At 42.9% G+C, this 18,311-nt stretch overlaps 1 non-coding gene across 1 annotated transcript in view; it reads right to left on the bottom strand.

Moving 5' to 3' along the window:
* LOC136886292 (uncharacterized) overlaps positions 1-18,311 on the bottom strand; it is a 376,869-nt gene that overhangs the window by 52,762 nt on the left and 305,796 nt on the right. The window lies entirely within an intron of this gene.

The raw sequence follows: 18,311 nt of genomic DNA on the forward strand, positions 1-18,311 counted from the left end.
GCAATGGGCATGTTTAATTGTGCGATATATTACTTAGTTTATCATCCCCGGTCGAAGGTCGCTTATTTATATACAACTACCGACAACTATGACACTCATGTGACATTTAGCCTTCTGCCACGGGACGGGAAACCAACTCTTGCACTAATATGCAACTCGCGAGAGGAGGCTACAGTTACGGTGTCACTGATTTAGTTCAAACTTCTGAAGACTTGTCTACATCAAAACATGCCCAATAGTTTATGGCACTGGCTCTAATTTTATGAAGAAAAACAGGCACTTTAAAGTTAACAGCCTGTATTAACTTCTTCTTTCGCTTTTCCCACATATGTGGGTTCGCGTGTGCGACTGGCCTTGTTTTACGACCGGATGCCCTTCTGGCACAACCCTATGGGGCGGGATATAATCACTATTACGTGTTTCTGTGCTGGTTGGTAGTGTGGTGTGGTGTGTTGGGACGGACACAAACACCCAATCCCCGAGCCAGAAGAATTAATCAGACCTGATTAAAATCGCCGACCCGGCTGGAAATCGAACCCGGGAAACTCTGAACCTAAGGCCTCAACGCTGAGCATTCGGACAAATCTAACAGCCTGTATACCAGTTGGCAATTTGGGTGTTACTATCGGTAGCACCTCTGGTCACATCATGCAATGATAGAATTAGCTGCTGCTGCTGCTGATGATGATGATGATGATTCCTTTTATTTATTTTACTTTATTTTATTCGTCTATCGAAAAGGTTCCCGAAAGCATAAGCTCTGTCATGGCGAAGAAATATAAAGATGACAGACTTTACGATACGCTAGCTATATGCTATGGAGGATATGATGTACATGAATTTAAATTACGTCCGCCTGTGTGGTGTAGTGGTCAGTGTGATTAGCGCCACCCCCGGAGGCCCGGCTTCAATTCCCGGCTCTGTCACGAAATTTGAAAAGTGGTACAAGGGAGGTCAAATATGTAGAGGTGGGCTCGATTCCCACATCAGCCATCCTGCAAGTGGTTTTCCGTGTTTTCCCACTGGCAAATGCCGGGATGGTACCTAACTTAAGGCCACGGCCGCTTCCTTCCCTGTTCCTTGTCTATCCCTTCCAATCTTCCCATCTCCCCGCAAGACCCTGCTGAGCATAGCAGATGAGGCCGCCTGGGCGAGTCACTGGTCATCCTCCCCAGTTATATCCCCGACCCAGAGTCTGAAGTTCCAGGACACAGCCCTTGAGGTGGTAGAGGTGGGTTCCCTCACTGAGTCCGACGGAAAAACCGATCCTGGAGGGTAAACAAATAAAGGAGAAGAAGAAGAATTTAAATTACACTGATAAACAAGAAATTACTTTCGGTGAATATCTTGGTATCCAACACGCGTTCTAAGACAAATGAAACATGTTGATTCAAAATATGCAAACCATCTGTGTCTACCACCCACTGTTCTTGAGATATGCGACATCAACCATTTGCATATGTTTTACATTGCATCAAGGAAAACAACTTACAGACAGACGTTTCACTAGAGCACTGATGGATTACCAATGAGCATGGCTTTAGTTAAGATTTTTTTTTTTTTTTTTTTTACATAGCCGCATACGTAGCAAAACAGATCTGGTAAATCTATGCAACCTCTGGACTCCACCAAGTCCACTGTCACTGACAACAAAGAAGAAGCAAACGAAAATATTCGGCTTTGCATGGCACCACTAGGAGAATAGATATAACAGCCTTCCAAGACAACAGCATATGATGGATAATCGACCCTACAGTAAGAATCGAGACCCACGCAGAACAACCAGCTGAAGTCCACAGCAGTACGTGTAGAATCAACAACGCTACAATTCCCTACTACAAAGAAAAGTAGGTACCAGCTGTCAGATATCTCGCTAATTGGCTCCATGCTAGCGTCTATAGGAACAATCACCCATCATTTTGTCTAATTCTGCCGACAGTTTGGTCTAGATACGACCATAATAAAGGACGTTCAAATCTGCACCCTGGAGGGCTCCATAGCCATCCTCAGGAACTACTTGTATGGATTGGGACATGCTATCATATAAGCATGTTTATGTGTATTTTAATAAGGATGATATTTCTAATAACGTGGGCGGTTTAATTAATCTTAAAACTGAATTTTACTTTATGTACGTTACCAGTGTTGTCAGTATATTCTGTCCATCAGGGTAACCACAGTAATTAGCAGAGTCTTGTAAAGAAAGGAAGAAAGAAAGAAAGAAAGAAAGAAAGAAAGATACACGAAAGTTCGTAATGATGGAAAATCCCACGTGAGGGTTAATTATATTCTTGCGTGAAAGAAAACTGTGCTGACCGAAAGTAATATACAGTAAGGTGTCACCCTATACTAGACTTAACTAAAGTTGGCCTCTGACAGGTAAGGTTGGAGGGAGGAGCACTGCACGTGCCATTTCACGATGTTGCCACATTCCAGCATTCCTTTCTACATGATCTTACCCCTCGCTTCCGGCTCACTTGTTCCCTCCTTCATTCTGACCGCTGTGATCTGTTGTAGACTACGTGGCCAGGCGGTCTCGTTCCATTTGCGATCACTCTTATACAAACAATCAGGTTCTTATCAGAGACACTGACAGGTTTGGCAACTCCCAGCAAGACGAGCTGCCCTGGAGTTTTATCTCCATGGGAACCGCAGTCGCCCCACCCTCGTTTCCATGGCAACCACACAGCCACTCCCTTTATCCCGCCTCGGCAGGCAGTAAACGGACCTCCTAAGAAATGTCAGACGCCAACTCTTATTATTAGCAGTATAGTGCGCACACACAGATGGATAGTTAAGTTTGTACAGATGGCGCAGTGAACAAGTCCCGTGCTCAACCGCGCGCGCACTGCCTCAACGTGAGCATAAGGCAGTAGCGATCAGTGAGACATTGATGTTTCGAGCGGGCAGTGTACGTCAACATCGGTAGATGTAAGGGTATGACAGTGCCATAAGGGCAATCGTGTTGGCTGTGCCCATGGCCATGCCGTGGATGTGTGCTAGGTCACGCTCAAGTCTTAGGTGTGTCTGTGATGTTTTGGGGGCATGGATTGGGCCCGCTCACTGAGGTAACCACTAACATGAACCAGCATGTTTATTTACGCATTCTGGATGATCACGTGTTGCCTTTCAGTCAACAGCTGTATGATGAGTATGTTAATGATACCCCATTTTTTTCACGAGGACAACAGCAAAGTTCATCGGGCTGGACGCATATGTGATTGGTTTCATGAAAACTCCCCTACCCTATTACATCTCGAATGGGCTGAAAAATCACCTGACTTGAACCCCACTGAAAATATTTGGGACATGTTGGAATAGGGGATAAAACGCTGCTATCAGCATCCCCGAAATTTAGTGAAATTTCGCAATCAAATCCTCAGCAAGTGACAACCTGGATGCGATGTACCTGCACAACTTTATGGACTCGCTTCCTAACCGAATCCAGGCGGTTGTCTAGTCCAGAAGCAGAGTCACGCGGTATAAAATGATACTTTCTCCAGAAGTGACTCAGTTTTGTCCGCTGAGCTTATAAGCAAATATCAATCCTAAATAGTGACTATATTCTTACATAAGAGAAGAAACTACACACATAAATGGTTATAAATTACACTGAAATATGCATGCAAACAGCACATCAGATTATAATGGATATCAGAGGGAAATGAGCACAAACAAGAAAAATTGCTATTATTAAATTAACATAAATCTACAAGCAATAGTTCAGCTACCGCACGAAACTATCATTACACCGGTCGGTTTTCAGACCAACGTTGCAGTACAGGAGTGAAATCTGGGTGGACTCATGGTATCTTATTCATATATACGTGAAGTAGCGAGAATGATCGCTGGTTCTAACAAGTGGGAACTATGACAAGAGGGTTCTCGGAGAGCGGAAATAAAAGCTAAATTAGCAATTAACTCGATGGATTAAGTGGTACACATAAACCGGTTTCGGTGGTAGGGCTCATTTGAAGCAAATGCAGGATGACAGATCACCTACGAGAATAAAGGATTGACATAGAGAAGTAAAGGGAGACAATTACGACAATGGTTAGATTCAGTTTCTAATGATTTAATGATAAGACATGCGGAACTACCGAACGAGTTGGCTGTGTGGTCAGGGGCGCGCAGCTCTGAGCTTGCATTTCAACACCACTGCTGGCAGCACTGAAGATGGTTTTCTATGGTTTCTCATTTTCACACCAGGAAAATGCTGGGGTTGTACCTTTAATTAAGGCCACGGCCGCTTCCTTCCCGCTCTAGCCCGTTCCTCTCCCATCGTCGCCATAAGACCAATCAGTGTTGGTGCGATGTAAAGGCAATTATTAAAAAAGTGTCGAATTAAACGATGCCACAGAGCTAGTTACAAATAGAGGACTGTGAAGGCGTTTAGTAATTTCGCAGAGGCTTGTAGATTTAATTCTCTAAGGCATAACTGTCTATAATACAGGTGTATATATGTAAGCAATATAAACATTGATTATAAAGGGGATTATGATCGCCTTTTCTTTTCACTTTATTTTGTATGTTAGTTTCTTCCATGCGACCTATTGTTAGGAAATGCGCAGATAAAATCTATATATATAAAAGCAAGTCGGGCTGGAGCGATGTCCACTGACTGACAGAGCAAATGCAACACCAAGAAGGAGTGGTTCGAAAGGGATGAAAGTTGGGGAAAAAACAGAGACGGCACGGACGAATAATTGATGTTTATTTCAAACCGATATGCAGGTTACACAATGCGCACGGCATCGACTCAGTAGGATGTAGGACCACCGCTAGCGGCGATGCACGCAGAAACACGTCGAGGTACAGAGTCAATAAGAGTGCGGATGGTGTCCTGAGGGATGGTTCTCCATTCTCTGTCAACCATTTGCCACAGTTGGTCGTCCGTACGAGGCTGGGGCAGAGTTTGCAAACGGCGTCCAATGAGATCCCACACGTGTTCGATTGGTGAGAGATCCGGAGAGTACTCTGGCCACGGAAGCATCTGTACACCTCGTAGAGCCTGTTGGGAGATGCGAGCAGTGTGTGGGCGGGCATTATCCTGCTGAAACAGAGCATTGGGCAGCCCCTGAAGGTACGGGAGTGCCACCGGCCGCAGCACATGCTGCACGTAGCGGTGGGCATTTAACGTGCCTTGAATACGCACTAGAGGTGACGTGGAATCATACGCAATAGCGCCCCAAACTATGATGCCGCGTTGTCTAGCGGTAGGGCGCTCCACAGTTACTGCCGGATTTGACCTTTCTCCACGCCGACGCCACACTCGTCTGCGGTGACTATCACTGACAGAACAAAAGCGTGACTCATCGGAGAACACGACGTTCCGCCATTCCCTCATCCAAGTCGCTCTAGCCCGGCGCCATGCCAGGCGTGCACGTCTATGCTGTGGAGTCAATGGTAGTCTTCTGAGCGGACGCCGGGAGTGCAGGCCTCCTTCAACCAATCGACGGGAAATTGTTCTGGTCGATATTGGAACAGCCAGGGTGTCTTGCACATGCTGAAGAATGGCGGTTGACGTGGCGTGCGGGGCTGCCACCGCTTGGCGGCGGATGCGCCGATCCTCGCGTGCTGACGTCACTCGGGCTGCGCCTGGACCCCTCGCACGTGCCACATGTCCCTGCGCCAACCATCTTCGCCACAGGCGCTGCACCGTGGACACATCCCTATGGGTATCGGCTGCGATTTGACGAAGCGACCAACCTGCCCTTCTCAGCCCGATCACCATACCCCTCGTAAAGTCGTCTGTCTGCTGGAAATGCCTCCGTTGACGGCGGCCTGGCATTCTTAGCTATACACGTGTCCTGTGGCACACGACAACACGTTCTACAACGACTGTCGGCTGAGAAATCACGGTACGAAGGGGCTATTCGCCAACGCCGTGTCCCATTTATCGTTCGCTACGTGCGCAGCACAGCGGCGCATTTCACATCATGAGCATACCTCAGTGACGTCAGTCTACCCTGCAATTGGCATAAAGTTCTGACCACTCCTTCTTGGTGTTGCATTTGCTCTGTCAGTCAGTGTATATATAAATATTTAAAAATGAAAAAAGACGTGAATTAATGAGGCACTTCCAGAAATCTCAGAAATTTGAAACTTGGTACGGAGGAAACTGATGACCCCAGGATCCCTAGAAAAATCGGAAATTCTCAAAATTCCCTGAAGGGGGCACGCTGGGGGGCTCAAATTTTGGGCTCAGCATAAGAACACAGTCGTATAGTATATCCAAAACGATAACCTATAGGTTTCGTGGGCTTAAAAATTTTCGGGAATTTCCTCATTTTTATCCCCTATCCCCCCAAATCAAAATGGCGGCACAACCTGCCAGACGAGGTAGACAATTGAAATTTGGTGAAATTATAGCTTTTGGTCCCTAACAGACGGGAAAATTCCAAGATGTTCAAATTTTTCACTTTTTACCCCCCAAAGATATCGAAATATGGAGGCAATTTTAATGACTGTGCAGACATTCCTTTTGAGCTATTTTTTGGCTAAACGGTAAGTCGTATCACAAAACGGATGGCACATTGTCCCTTCAATTCGGAGTGATCTACAACTTTGATCCTGTGACATTTTGTCGTATCTCTCTCCCTTATACGTTAAATTTGGCCGTATTTCTGGATTGTTCGTAAATTTGGTGATTTTTACAAGTATATTTCATTGTTTGACACACTTATAAGAATGATAGGATCATCGCGTTAGGTGCGCACATTGGCGCGATTGAGGGACTTATGTGTACCAAATTTCATGATTCTAGCTTATACATAAGTAGGCAAAATGTAATGTAAAATGTTAAAAATGCACCCAAATTTCACCCTATTCAAAATTTGAACTCAATTTACCCCCTTAATATGGGAGATACGAGGAAGTGGTTTAGAAACCGACATGTAGAGCGATAAATGAGGCGTCTGATGGCGCAAACCGTTTCTTAATATCATAAACCGTTTAGGAGATATGAATCTCGAAGTGGAAGTCTGCACTTTTCAACGTGCTCATGCTTATCCGTCATCTATATAAATAAAATCGTAACGACCGTGTGTCTGTACATTGATTATTTTGGCGAAATTTCCGTACAGTTATCCGTTTCAGGTGTAATTATGACCATCTGCATCATTTTTTGCTTTGGTGTCCGTTTGTCTGTTTGTTTGTCTGTTTGTCTGTCCTTCTATAACTTGAAAACTACTGGACATATTTCCACCAGACTTCATATTTAGAATCCACCTGTCGTTGGGTAGGTTTTAGCGCAAAAAATAAAATCGTAACGACCGTGTGTTTATACATTGATTATTTTGGCGAAATTTCCGTACAGTTATCCGTTTCAGGTGTAATAATGACCATCTGCATCATTTTTAGCTTTGGTGTCTGTCTGTCTGTTTGTCTGTTTGTTTGTCTGTTTGTCTGTCCTTCTATAACTTGAAAACTACTAAATATATATTTCCACCAAACTTCATATTTAGAATCCACCTCTCCTTGGGTAGGTTTTAGCGCAAATATCGTTTCTAAATCCCTGAACTGAGTGGGGATTTTTACGAAACAGAAACCGTGTTTTTGCACTCCCTCAAAGTATACACAACCGAACTTAATGGAAATCAACCTGCCTTAATGAAAATGAATTTCTAAACCTTTTTTTCTCATGTGCATCATTTCGATAACAGGATTTAGTAAGGGAGATATCATTAACGGACCGTTTTTCGGTACAAATCCCAGCGGACTTAACGCAAGAGTGGGTGCGTGTAAAGCGTACTTCTTACAACTTGAAAACTAACAAGATATTTGAACCAAATTTTATATATAGCATCCATCTGTCCAAGGGTAGGTTTGCTTGGTGTCTGTTAGTTAGTTAGTTTGTTTGTTTGTTTGTTTGTTTGTTTGTTTGTTTGTTTGTTTGTTTGTTTGTTTGTTTGTTGGTCTGTTTGTCTTTCTCTAACTTGAAAACTACTGGATATATTTCCACCAAACTTCATATTTATAATCCACCTGTCCTTTGGGGAGGTTTTAGGGCATATATTGTTTCTAAATCCCTGAACTAATTGGGGGTTTATACGAAACCGAAACCGTGATTTTGCACTCCCTCAAAATACACACAACCAAACTTTATGGAAATCTACCTGCCTTAATGAAAATTAATTTCTAAACCTTTTCTTCTCATGTGCATCATTTCAATCACTTACAGGAAAGATAGTATGATCAAACTCTACACGAACATTGGCCCACCCAGTACCCATATGTGAGCCAAATGCTATGTCACATAATTATCCGAAAAGTAATGCAATGTAAGATATTCTTACACAAATTTCAACCTATTCAACGTTTTTGATTCAATCTGACCCATGAATAGATTAGATGCGAGAAAATATCATAGGACCAGCCATTTAGATCGCTAAATACTGCGCCTTACGGTACAATCCTTTGTCGATATGACGTGCCGTTTAGCAGCAGTTAATCTGTAAATGAAGGTCTGCAATATTGCAAACATTCATATACTTTCGTATGTCCATCTGTATATATATTCATTGATGTCGATTTGTAGCGATCGAGAAAGGATGTGTCTGCTATTGTAATCAGTACTCCCTACACCGACTTTGACTGCTGGCAGTAGGAATGGGGTCCTTCTCCAACTCCTGTGTAACTGGCATTAGTAAGGAGGGCCTACGATTTTAATGAATAATTCACTTTTCGATTTGTCTTGCAGAAGGCAAGGGATCATGCAGTTTTGTTCGAAAGTCCCCTACTCTATTGTGTTTGGCTCTAGGCCAGGGTGCCCGCCATTATAAACAAATGTTCCAATCTAAAATTTGACTAGCATTAGGCATAGTGGCCTGCTATTTTCATGGAAACTCACTAATTCTGTGTGACTGGCAGTAAGCTGGCTAGCAGCAGTAAAAAGGGACTGTCATTATAATGATAACTGCACAACTCAATTTTGACTGGTGGTAGGGAAGTTGCCTGGTATTATAATAAAAACTCCTCAACTGTAACCTGTCTGAAAGTAGGAAATGGGTCTGACATTGTAACTAAAACTCCCCAAATCGATTGTGACCGCGCAGTAGGCATTGGGGCCTGCAATTATAATGTAAACTTGCCAACTCGATTGTGAATGGCAGTAGGCAAGTGAGCCTGGCGTTATCGTCACAACTCCGCAACCCTCACTTTACATTGGAAACAACGTATGTGGACCTCCCCATGCTATTTCTCGGATAAGGCTAAGAGACATGCAATCTCATTTGCTGCACGCACAGTATTTACGTCGATATCCGTATACAATGTAGAATACCGTAGCGAAGCACGGGTACATTTGCTAGTACTAAATGTTATCATAAACACGTTTACTCTCGTCCCATGTCGATTTTTGTTGTAAAACGCGAACATTTTCCAGCAGTGAATATTAAATTAGCAGGATGGCGTAAACATGTCAAACCACGAGTGACAAGATGGGCCGATAGTAGACGAGTTCATGATGCAACTGTATTTTATCTACCCATTTTAACTACCACTAATCCACCTGGACAAAGGAAAAACTGGTAATGGACAAAAGAAAAGGGAAGGAAAGAAAAGTGAAAGTGAGGCACTGGAGTGACTCGAACCGGAGATGCCCGCGTGGAAGCCAGTTGCAGCTTGTTAAATCTGAAAGAACAATGGCCTGCTGTCACCAGACCGTCTACAATCACAGGTTTATGAGGAGTTTCCTCTTGCGACAACTACCGACGTATTGAGCGGTTCTCTTTCGGAACCTTGGTTCCTTACTTCCAATCATTACGAACAGGAGCCAGTTAGGCTTAGGTCAGATTTACGGCTTTATGGTCTCAAGGCTCGTTATATATCACCATTCTCTCATACCAATGTCAAGGATCGCCTAATCACTAGCAAAAATAAGAGTATATCTGAGCGAAAATCAATAAATTTCACTATTTAGAAATTATCAGCAAAATTAATCGCACGGCCATACAGTTTGCATCCGCCAAGACACTAACTTCGCGGATATCCGCATCCGTGCAGGGCTCTATTTATATTTTACGTTTGAACGAAATCAGTGACCCCATTACCATGGCTTCCCCTTGTCAGCTGGATGATAGATGCAGAGGACAAAAGGTCTGCTGATAAGACATTCTCTCTCTCTCTCTCTCTCTCTCTTGTATATATACACACACACACAAAACAGTTCAGCATGTGGAATTACAGATCAGTTCATATTTTCCAGCCCGTTAGGCACAAACCTGCTTCCTGACTTTTCCATGAATTTAGGACCTGGTCTGAGATACTGTGTAATAATATATATATATATATATATATATATATATATATATATATATATATATTTTTTTTTTTTTTTTTTTTTTTTTTTTTTTTTTTTGCTAGTTGCTTTACGTCGCGCCGACATAGCTAGGTCTTATGGCGACGATGGGACAGGGAAGGGCTGGGAGTGGGAAGGAATCGGCCGTGGCCTTAATTAAGGTACAGCCCCAGCATTCGCCTGGTGTGAAAATGGGAAACCACGGAAAACCATTTTCAGGGCTGCCGACAGTGGGGTTCGAACCTACTATATCCCGAAAACTGGATACTGGCCGCACTTAAGCGACTGCAGCTATCGAGCTCGGCAATAATAATAATAATAATAATAATAATAATAATAATAATAATAATAATAATAATAATAATAATAATAATAATAATACTTCTACATGCATAAAGTTGGAGTAGTTATCCCTATTTTGCGCTTCCATTGTGAAGTTTGCCGTATCATGGATGTCGAACCACTGTCGGAGGCAGTAGCGGCGATTATGGGGGCGAGGGGGGCAGTCACCCCCCTCCCCCTCCACGTTGTGGAGAAAAATTAAATTTTTATTCCATTTTAGCCACCTAACATTAGGAATTATTTTAAAAAGCAATTTATAAAATCCTGTTGTCTATCATCTAATTCTTTCCTTTAATTTCTTTAAATATATATAAAAAAAGTTACTTAGCTGAAATACGCACAAAATGTCATCCATCCAGGTAACCGATTTTTCAGCGCCACAACAGGTAGTGGAGACTAGCGCAGCATGGTGCAGAAGCGCGATTACTAAGATGACAAAAAACCTTAGATGCGCACATGTGTAATTGTTCCTTTGGCGAAAATGTTATTGTATAGTGTGGAAGAAAAAAAACCCTCCCCCCCACCAAAAAACCCTGTTATTACCCCAATTAGTTGGTAAACTAATAATCTTGACTTCCCTGTCGAGCACAAAACACCGTTTTGTACCAATTTTGTTGCCTATCACCCACTATATTCCCCAGGCCTCTGATGCCTTTTTGTTTTCTATACATTTCTGTGCCCCCTCCCACTTTTAACTCCCAATCGCCGCTACTGGTCGGAGGTCTCGCACCCATGATAAACTTCTCCGCCCTCACCTAAGTTTCTCTTCTAACTTGCCTTCCATGATCGGTGGTATCAGGTTGTACTATTCATTTCGCGAGATGTGACCGAGCGCATTTTAAAACCCTGCATTATTGCCTGAGCGATTGTATTGGCCTGAACTGTTTTTAATCGAATTTATATTTATGTAACGTATTTTATTTGTTTCATGTGCAACTGTCTCCTATCATGGAGTTTATGTGCAGTACGGCAAATAAAGAATTATAAATTCAGCTTCCATAAAAATATCCGTACAAATGGAGCGAGCAGGTGGAAGTGTACTAGAAGTTGCAAAGCATTTCTGAAGTTGGTGGACAAGAATATTGTGGAAGAAAATCTCACTCACAACCACGAAAAGGAAGACAACAACACGTTAGTTCCACAAAAAATTAGCAGTTCACTGAAACGGCAGACGGAAAATGCCGTCACCTAACGGCCAGCAAAAACTGCAAGGCACGAAGTAATGAAGAGTGGGAAAATAGAGGTTCTGACTTCGCATGTCGTCTACAGAATACGAAAGAATTTAAATGCTCAAAATTTGGGGGAAATTCCAAATTTACCAAAAACCTTGGAGCAATTGCAAGAAAGTGTTCGTATGAAGTAACGTCTATTGGAGAAACTTTTGTTTTCTATAACGACGCGGTAAAGAACTCTTAAGAACGCCAATACTGTGTTCGTCCGCAACAGTTTTTTTTAAATGTTTTCTGTATTTGTTAAAGTTAGAACATTTTACATTCCTCTGTTCTTAGCCTTTTCCAGACAAAAAATCCGCAGCTGTAAGACCGTACTGGAACAGCTATTTCAGTATACATTGTCTATAAAAAGTAGTCTTTGCAGATTTCGACAAGGCAATACATACAGTTGTCCGTTCTTCTTGGCCCATGACAGAAGGTAGAGAATGCAAATTTCACTTGGCTCAGGCATGGTGGAGAAAAATTCAAAACGTTCACTAGTCTAACGATTTTAAGAACAATGATTCGGAGGTGGGCAAACTTCTGAAACCTTCCTTTGGTCTACCTCTACTGCCTTCGTCACAGGTTGAAGACTGCTTCATTAACAACTTGATGAGTATCAAGCCAATACACAAGAAGCTGGATGATTTTTTTTTTTTTGCTATGTATGTAATAATTATATGAATGCATCCGACTTTCCTCCGGAAATATGGGCTAATTTTGGTGATACAGGAGACCGGACTAAAAACTGCTGCAAAATTCAACCAGGAATTTAATGCTGCCCATCCTAACATATAATTTCATGGACATATTGAAGGGAATTCAAACTGACACGTACTTGAAGCTTCGGAGCAATAACGACAAAAGAAAATCAAAGTAACGGAACACAGTTGATACAATGATTCAGGCAGCCATGAATGACTACCAGCACGGGAAAGATCACCAGACTACAGTACATGAAAAAGGTCGACTACAAATTTTCCAGTATATGTTTATAACATGAATGAAACGTATTTACGTAACATTTTTAACAATACCAGTCTTTCAGAATGGCAGTCCTAAGGCTGTTAAATAGGAAGGGAAATACTGGTAACCTAGCAGGAGCCGTGGCGACCTATCTTCAGTGTGAAAGTGCGAGCCAAAACGACCAGTCAAGAGCCAAACGGCAAATCTAGTTAGGGGAGCCGAAAGCGCCCCACCCTTCTAACTTCAGAAACATACTGCGAAGATGAAGTTGGTCAACCTGATTTAGTTGTCCTGGGGTTCCCGACGTTCAAATTTTACCGCTCCCCTAGCTCGTATCGCTTGAGTTTGAAAAGTAGAGTGGGGTCTACGTGCCTGGATACACAGCCAACGGTTCGATTTGAACTTGAAAAAGCTCGCTGGTAATGGAAAAGTGCTGAGTGTGCCTCGCCTATGTCACGGCTCTCCTGGCTTCCTGCCTTCACTCCCAGCTCTTTCCATATACGTAAAATATTTCTACAGTGTTATAAGTAAATAATTGAGGCATATACGATATGGCTCAATACCAAATGTCCTTGTTTGAGTAAACATGTGAAATACATTATATTTAACAAGATACCACGTACAAATTTATATTGTATCTGATGAACCCTTGTCGAAGTAATGATGAAACCAACGTCCGGCACAAACGTACGACACACAGACAAGCGCAAGCTGTTTCGCAAACTGTCGTCGGATAATCTCGCATGCAACCGTGGCTTGTGAAGTTTCACTACAGAGAAAACCCTTTCACACAAACATATATTGAACCAAATCTTGAGAGAGCATTAGCAGTCACGTAATGGGAAGTCTGCTCACTGGAAATGTTTGCAAAATTATTTCTTACTTTTGATGAGAAGAACTAATCTCGAAGGCGTGCGGTAGACTGGAGATCGATAAGATCGATCTGCAAGTGAAGAGGAGCATCATCGACTGAAACGTCCGACTCGTTGGCTGAACGGTCAGCGTACTGGCCTTCGGTTCAGAGGGCCCCGGGTTCGATTCCCGGCCGGGTCGGGGATTTTAACAATTGGTTAATTCCAATGGCACGGGGGCTAGGTATATGTGTTGTCTTCATCATCATTTCATCCTCATCACGACGCGCAGGCCACCTACGGGAGTCAAATAGAAAGATCTTCACCTGGCGAGTCGAATCCCTCCTGGGATAACCCGGCACTAAAAGCCATACGACATTTCATTTCATTTCATCGACTGAAACAGTGATTGATCTCGCAAATGTTTGTAGAAGATGAGATAGAATATTAATATCTTGGAATCGTTCTGCAAATATTGTTTTTGTTGATGTCTACGATTACTGAAACATACTCTTCAAATGCAACACATTCACGAACAGAGTCCAACGTTGGAAAATATGCTGGGTTACCGCACTTGAGCTGGCTTTCTCAAACTAGAAGTTTTCTATTGACCGCTTCTACTTCCTCGATCATATCAGATATTACATTGTTTTAGCCCTGCATAGCAACTTTGAGAGCATTCATATGATTGGTAATACCAACTAGGAATGCAAAATGTGCTATCCACTCTGGATCCTCTAATTTTGACTCATGTTTGTTATTCTCATGTTAACTATCGCGAGTCTCATCTCAATAAACCTTCTTAAAACCTACTGCGGCTAAGCCAACGGACGTCACTGTGGTACATAATGTCATCATACTCTTCGTCTCCTCCTCTCAGAAATTTCCTAAACTGTCGGTTCGTCAATCCATAGGACCTTAGATAGTTTACAGTGCGTGCAACAACTTCCATGACATTTCCTAACTTGGCTGACTTCGCACAAAGCGCTTGTTGGAGCAAAATGCAATGAACGCAGGGCAACGTGGTCTAATTGCACACACCTCCCCCCCTCTCCCCCAGAGAGCGGTTATGTCTACCAAGCTCTTCACGCGTGCGAAGTCTGTGTGCGCTAACTGTACACACTGTGAAGTGTTCAGCGTTTGGACACCGCTAGTATAGGCAGGTTGGAGCTGTGTGAACCCTCTCCTGGATCGTCAATAGACTAAACGTTGAGAGCACTAAATATTCTTCGATCCTATACACAGAGTCAGTCGAATATGAATGTTTATACAACTATATGTGGAAAAAAAAAGAGAAACTTGAAAAAACTGGTTCTACAGTGGTTTTCAAACATTTTACTTCGCGTACCCCCCTCAAATCGAATTGTTTTACCTTCGAAGCCCTGAAGTACGAATATATGTGATTATACCAGAAATTACCAATGGTTGTTGCTGGATACCAAATAATATTAACTATAATCATCATCATCTTCCGCAGCTTATCCCACTTCCTCAGTGTGCCAGCACGCACTGAGGCATGAAAGAGTTGTGGCCAGGGATTTAAGGTCGCATGCCCTTGCTGACACCACGGGATTTTGAATCACACACCAGCTACAGCAGAAATCAAACCACGGTCGCTGGTATGACAGACAAGCAGCTATCCTGTTCCCCAATAATAAAATTAAATGGCATATGGCTTTTAGTGCCGGGAGTGTCCGAGAACAAGTTCGGCTCGCCAGGTGCAGATATTTTTAATTGACACTCGTAGGCGATCTGCGCGTCGTGATGATGAAATGATGATGAAGACGACGCATACACCCAGCCCCCGTGCCAGCGAAATTAAGCAATTATGGTTAAAATTCCCGACCCTGCCGGGAATCGAACCCGTGACTCCTGTGACCAAAGCCCAGCACGCTAACCATTTAGCCATGGAGCCGGACATCCCAATAACAACAATAATGTATTGTATATACATTTTTACCCAAGATAATACACAGAAATAACGTATAAACCATTAAGGATATCGGTATTCTGTTTTCATATTCGTAAATGTTACCCAGGGGCTTGTAAAATAATGTGCTACGTATTCTTATGGGGTGATTAATAACCGAGATATTGATACTAAGTTCATATTTTTGAATCGAACAGCACAAATTCATACAGTTGGCCTAATAGTTCAACTGTGTACAAGTTCTAATATGTACAGTAGGTATTTTCAAAATCAGTCCGTTACTTTTTGAGATATCAATAAGAACAGCATGCGCGGTTTTGCATGCCGCATCAGACAGCGTGCGGTCGGGCAAGAACACATTGACGCGCAAGCAGTTTGTTGAATGTGATTCCAGCCACAGAATGGATACCAGGCATGTAAGCATATCGTACACAGTGATGGGTTTGCAAAGTGTGTAGAGGTCATGTAGCCCCGTTTGCTTGGGTGTGTGTGAAGCACAAAGCGCACCTCGTTTTGTGCTGGGTTATTGCAGGCAAAGGAGCAGTGTTACTACCAATGCTGGGTTATTTGGGTTGGGAAATGTTAGACATTAGGAGACAAACAGCTCAACTTACAGTATTATGTGGGATGTTCAGAGTTGATAGTGGTGAGATGGCAGCAACACTACTAATTTTACATGCATTAATCTCCACGGAGCTCACTCAAGCGCGACTGTAGTGGCGCGCATTCGGGAGTCCTACCTCGTCCGACCTGAAAGTAATGTTCATGGTGTCCAACATTCAACACCGGTCAAATGTCGGATTGGTACCTTTGTGATAGGCCACGGCAGACGTCCTTTCCAAATCCTTCCCATTTCCATCCGTGGGGAAAGACGCCAAACTGAGCGCAACCTGTTACACATGGATTTGAAAACAAAACAAAATAAGCGTTAATCCTCCTTCCCCGCTGTGTGTTCGCCAGTCATACAAAAACGTTGCACACCCATGGTATGTTACGGTACACCGCATGATGTGTACGACAGTTTACAGCACATGCCTGGTATCCGTTTTGTGGCTGGAATCAATGCCAGGAAACAGCTTGCGCGCCAATACGTCCTTGGCCGACCGCACGCTGTCTGATGCGGCACCTAAAAGCCGAAATGCGGCTTTTGTTGATATCTCAAAAGGTAACTATCCGATTTTGAAAATACTTACATTTCTGAACTTGTACGCAGTTGAACTTTTAGGCCAGTTGTATGCATTCGTGCCGTTCTATTTAAAAATATGGATTTGCTATCAATATCTCGGTTATTAATCCCCCATGGGAATAAGTAGCACATTATTTTACAAACACCTGGGTATCATTTACAAATATGAAAACAGAATACCGATATCTTTAATGGTTTACACGTTAATTCCATGTAGCATCTAAGTGAATAACCCTGTATATCGTCGCTAGGTAAAGGGAACCTCTTAACTCCTTTGGAGTAAAGTTTACAGAATAAGTCCAAAATTGAGCGGTCAGCAATGGCAGCAGAACTATTGCTAGCATTTTCATCGCTTAATGACAGGCTAATTATTTGACCATTGGAGTGATTCTTGAACGATATCGATTATTTCCTGAATAGTGTTGACTCTTTAAGTCAGGGCCTCTCAAAGGCCCAAAATCTCCCACGTGCAAACTGAGGCGCAGAGTTCCTGTGCACAGCGCATCGGTCCCACTCGGATCGGCTCGGAAAAACGCTTCGTCTCTGGGCTACTCGGCTAAACTCAGCTCAACTCGGCTAACCTCAGCTCAACTCGGCTCCGATCTGGAACGCTACGGAGCAAGTGAGGAAGAGGGAGACAGGCGGAGCGAGCAAGACAGGTGTGGGGAAAGAGAGAGACAGCGCTATTGCTCCAAGTCGAGGAGTGGGGGTCTGCACTCTGGTCAATCAAACGAAGTCGTCTTTTGCACCGTGCACAGCGCAATGCACTGGTACATGCACCCTGAGATGCCCTGCTTTAAATGGTGAGTTCGAAACTGAGTATAATGTGCTCGTCTTAATATTGATTGAATAATAAAGAAATTCAACAATGAAGTAAAATATTACACCCTTCACAGACGGAAGTGTTTCACATATTCTTTTCGACTCAATTCATACGTAAAAGCCACTTCATTCGCTTGTAACGTCAGTAATGAGTGTAATACAGTACAGTACATGTCAAAAAGGACATCAGTACACTCAGCAGTGGTATGACCGCAACGATCCTGAACTCCAAATAAAGTTATACATAGCTTCTAGTACAGCGGTGATTAGAAGAATAGCAAAAGTAATTGGCCAAAAAAGGAAAGACTGATAAACATACGAATACCACCTTAACATTCTGAAAAATTACAGTTGTACACAGATACGCTATAATTCAATGAGTAAACTAACATTTAAAAATGAGAAATCAACTAAAGATCGAAATAGAATCACAAATAGAACAGCTGATACTGCAGGATGTTTAAATGGCCTTTGATTACACGTCCCACTAGCTACGATTTCATGACATGAGGCTGGTTTATTAGAGAACTTTCAAATACCGCCGGAACGGATCCGCCAATTTAGGCTCACAAGTCAGAAGCCTAACAATCTACCGTCAAAGCACTCAAACTGGCCTATATAAGGGCTCAATCCCAGTACTTTTAAAACAGAATGTGTACCAGCTTCCACGTTGTCCAAGTTCAAGTCCAACGCTTGGGATCAA

The sequence above is a fragment of the Anabrus simplex genome, chromosome 1, assembly GCF_040414725.1.
Source record: "Anabrus simplex isolate iqAnaSimp1 chromosome 1, ASM4041472v1, whole genome shotgun sequence".
In the NCBI taxonomy this organism is placed as follows: domain Eukaryota; kingdom Metazoa; phylum Arthropoda; class Insecta; order Orthoptera; family Tettigoniidae; genus Anabrus; species Anabrus simplex.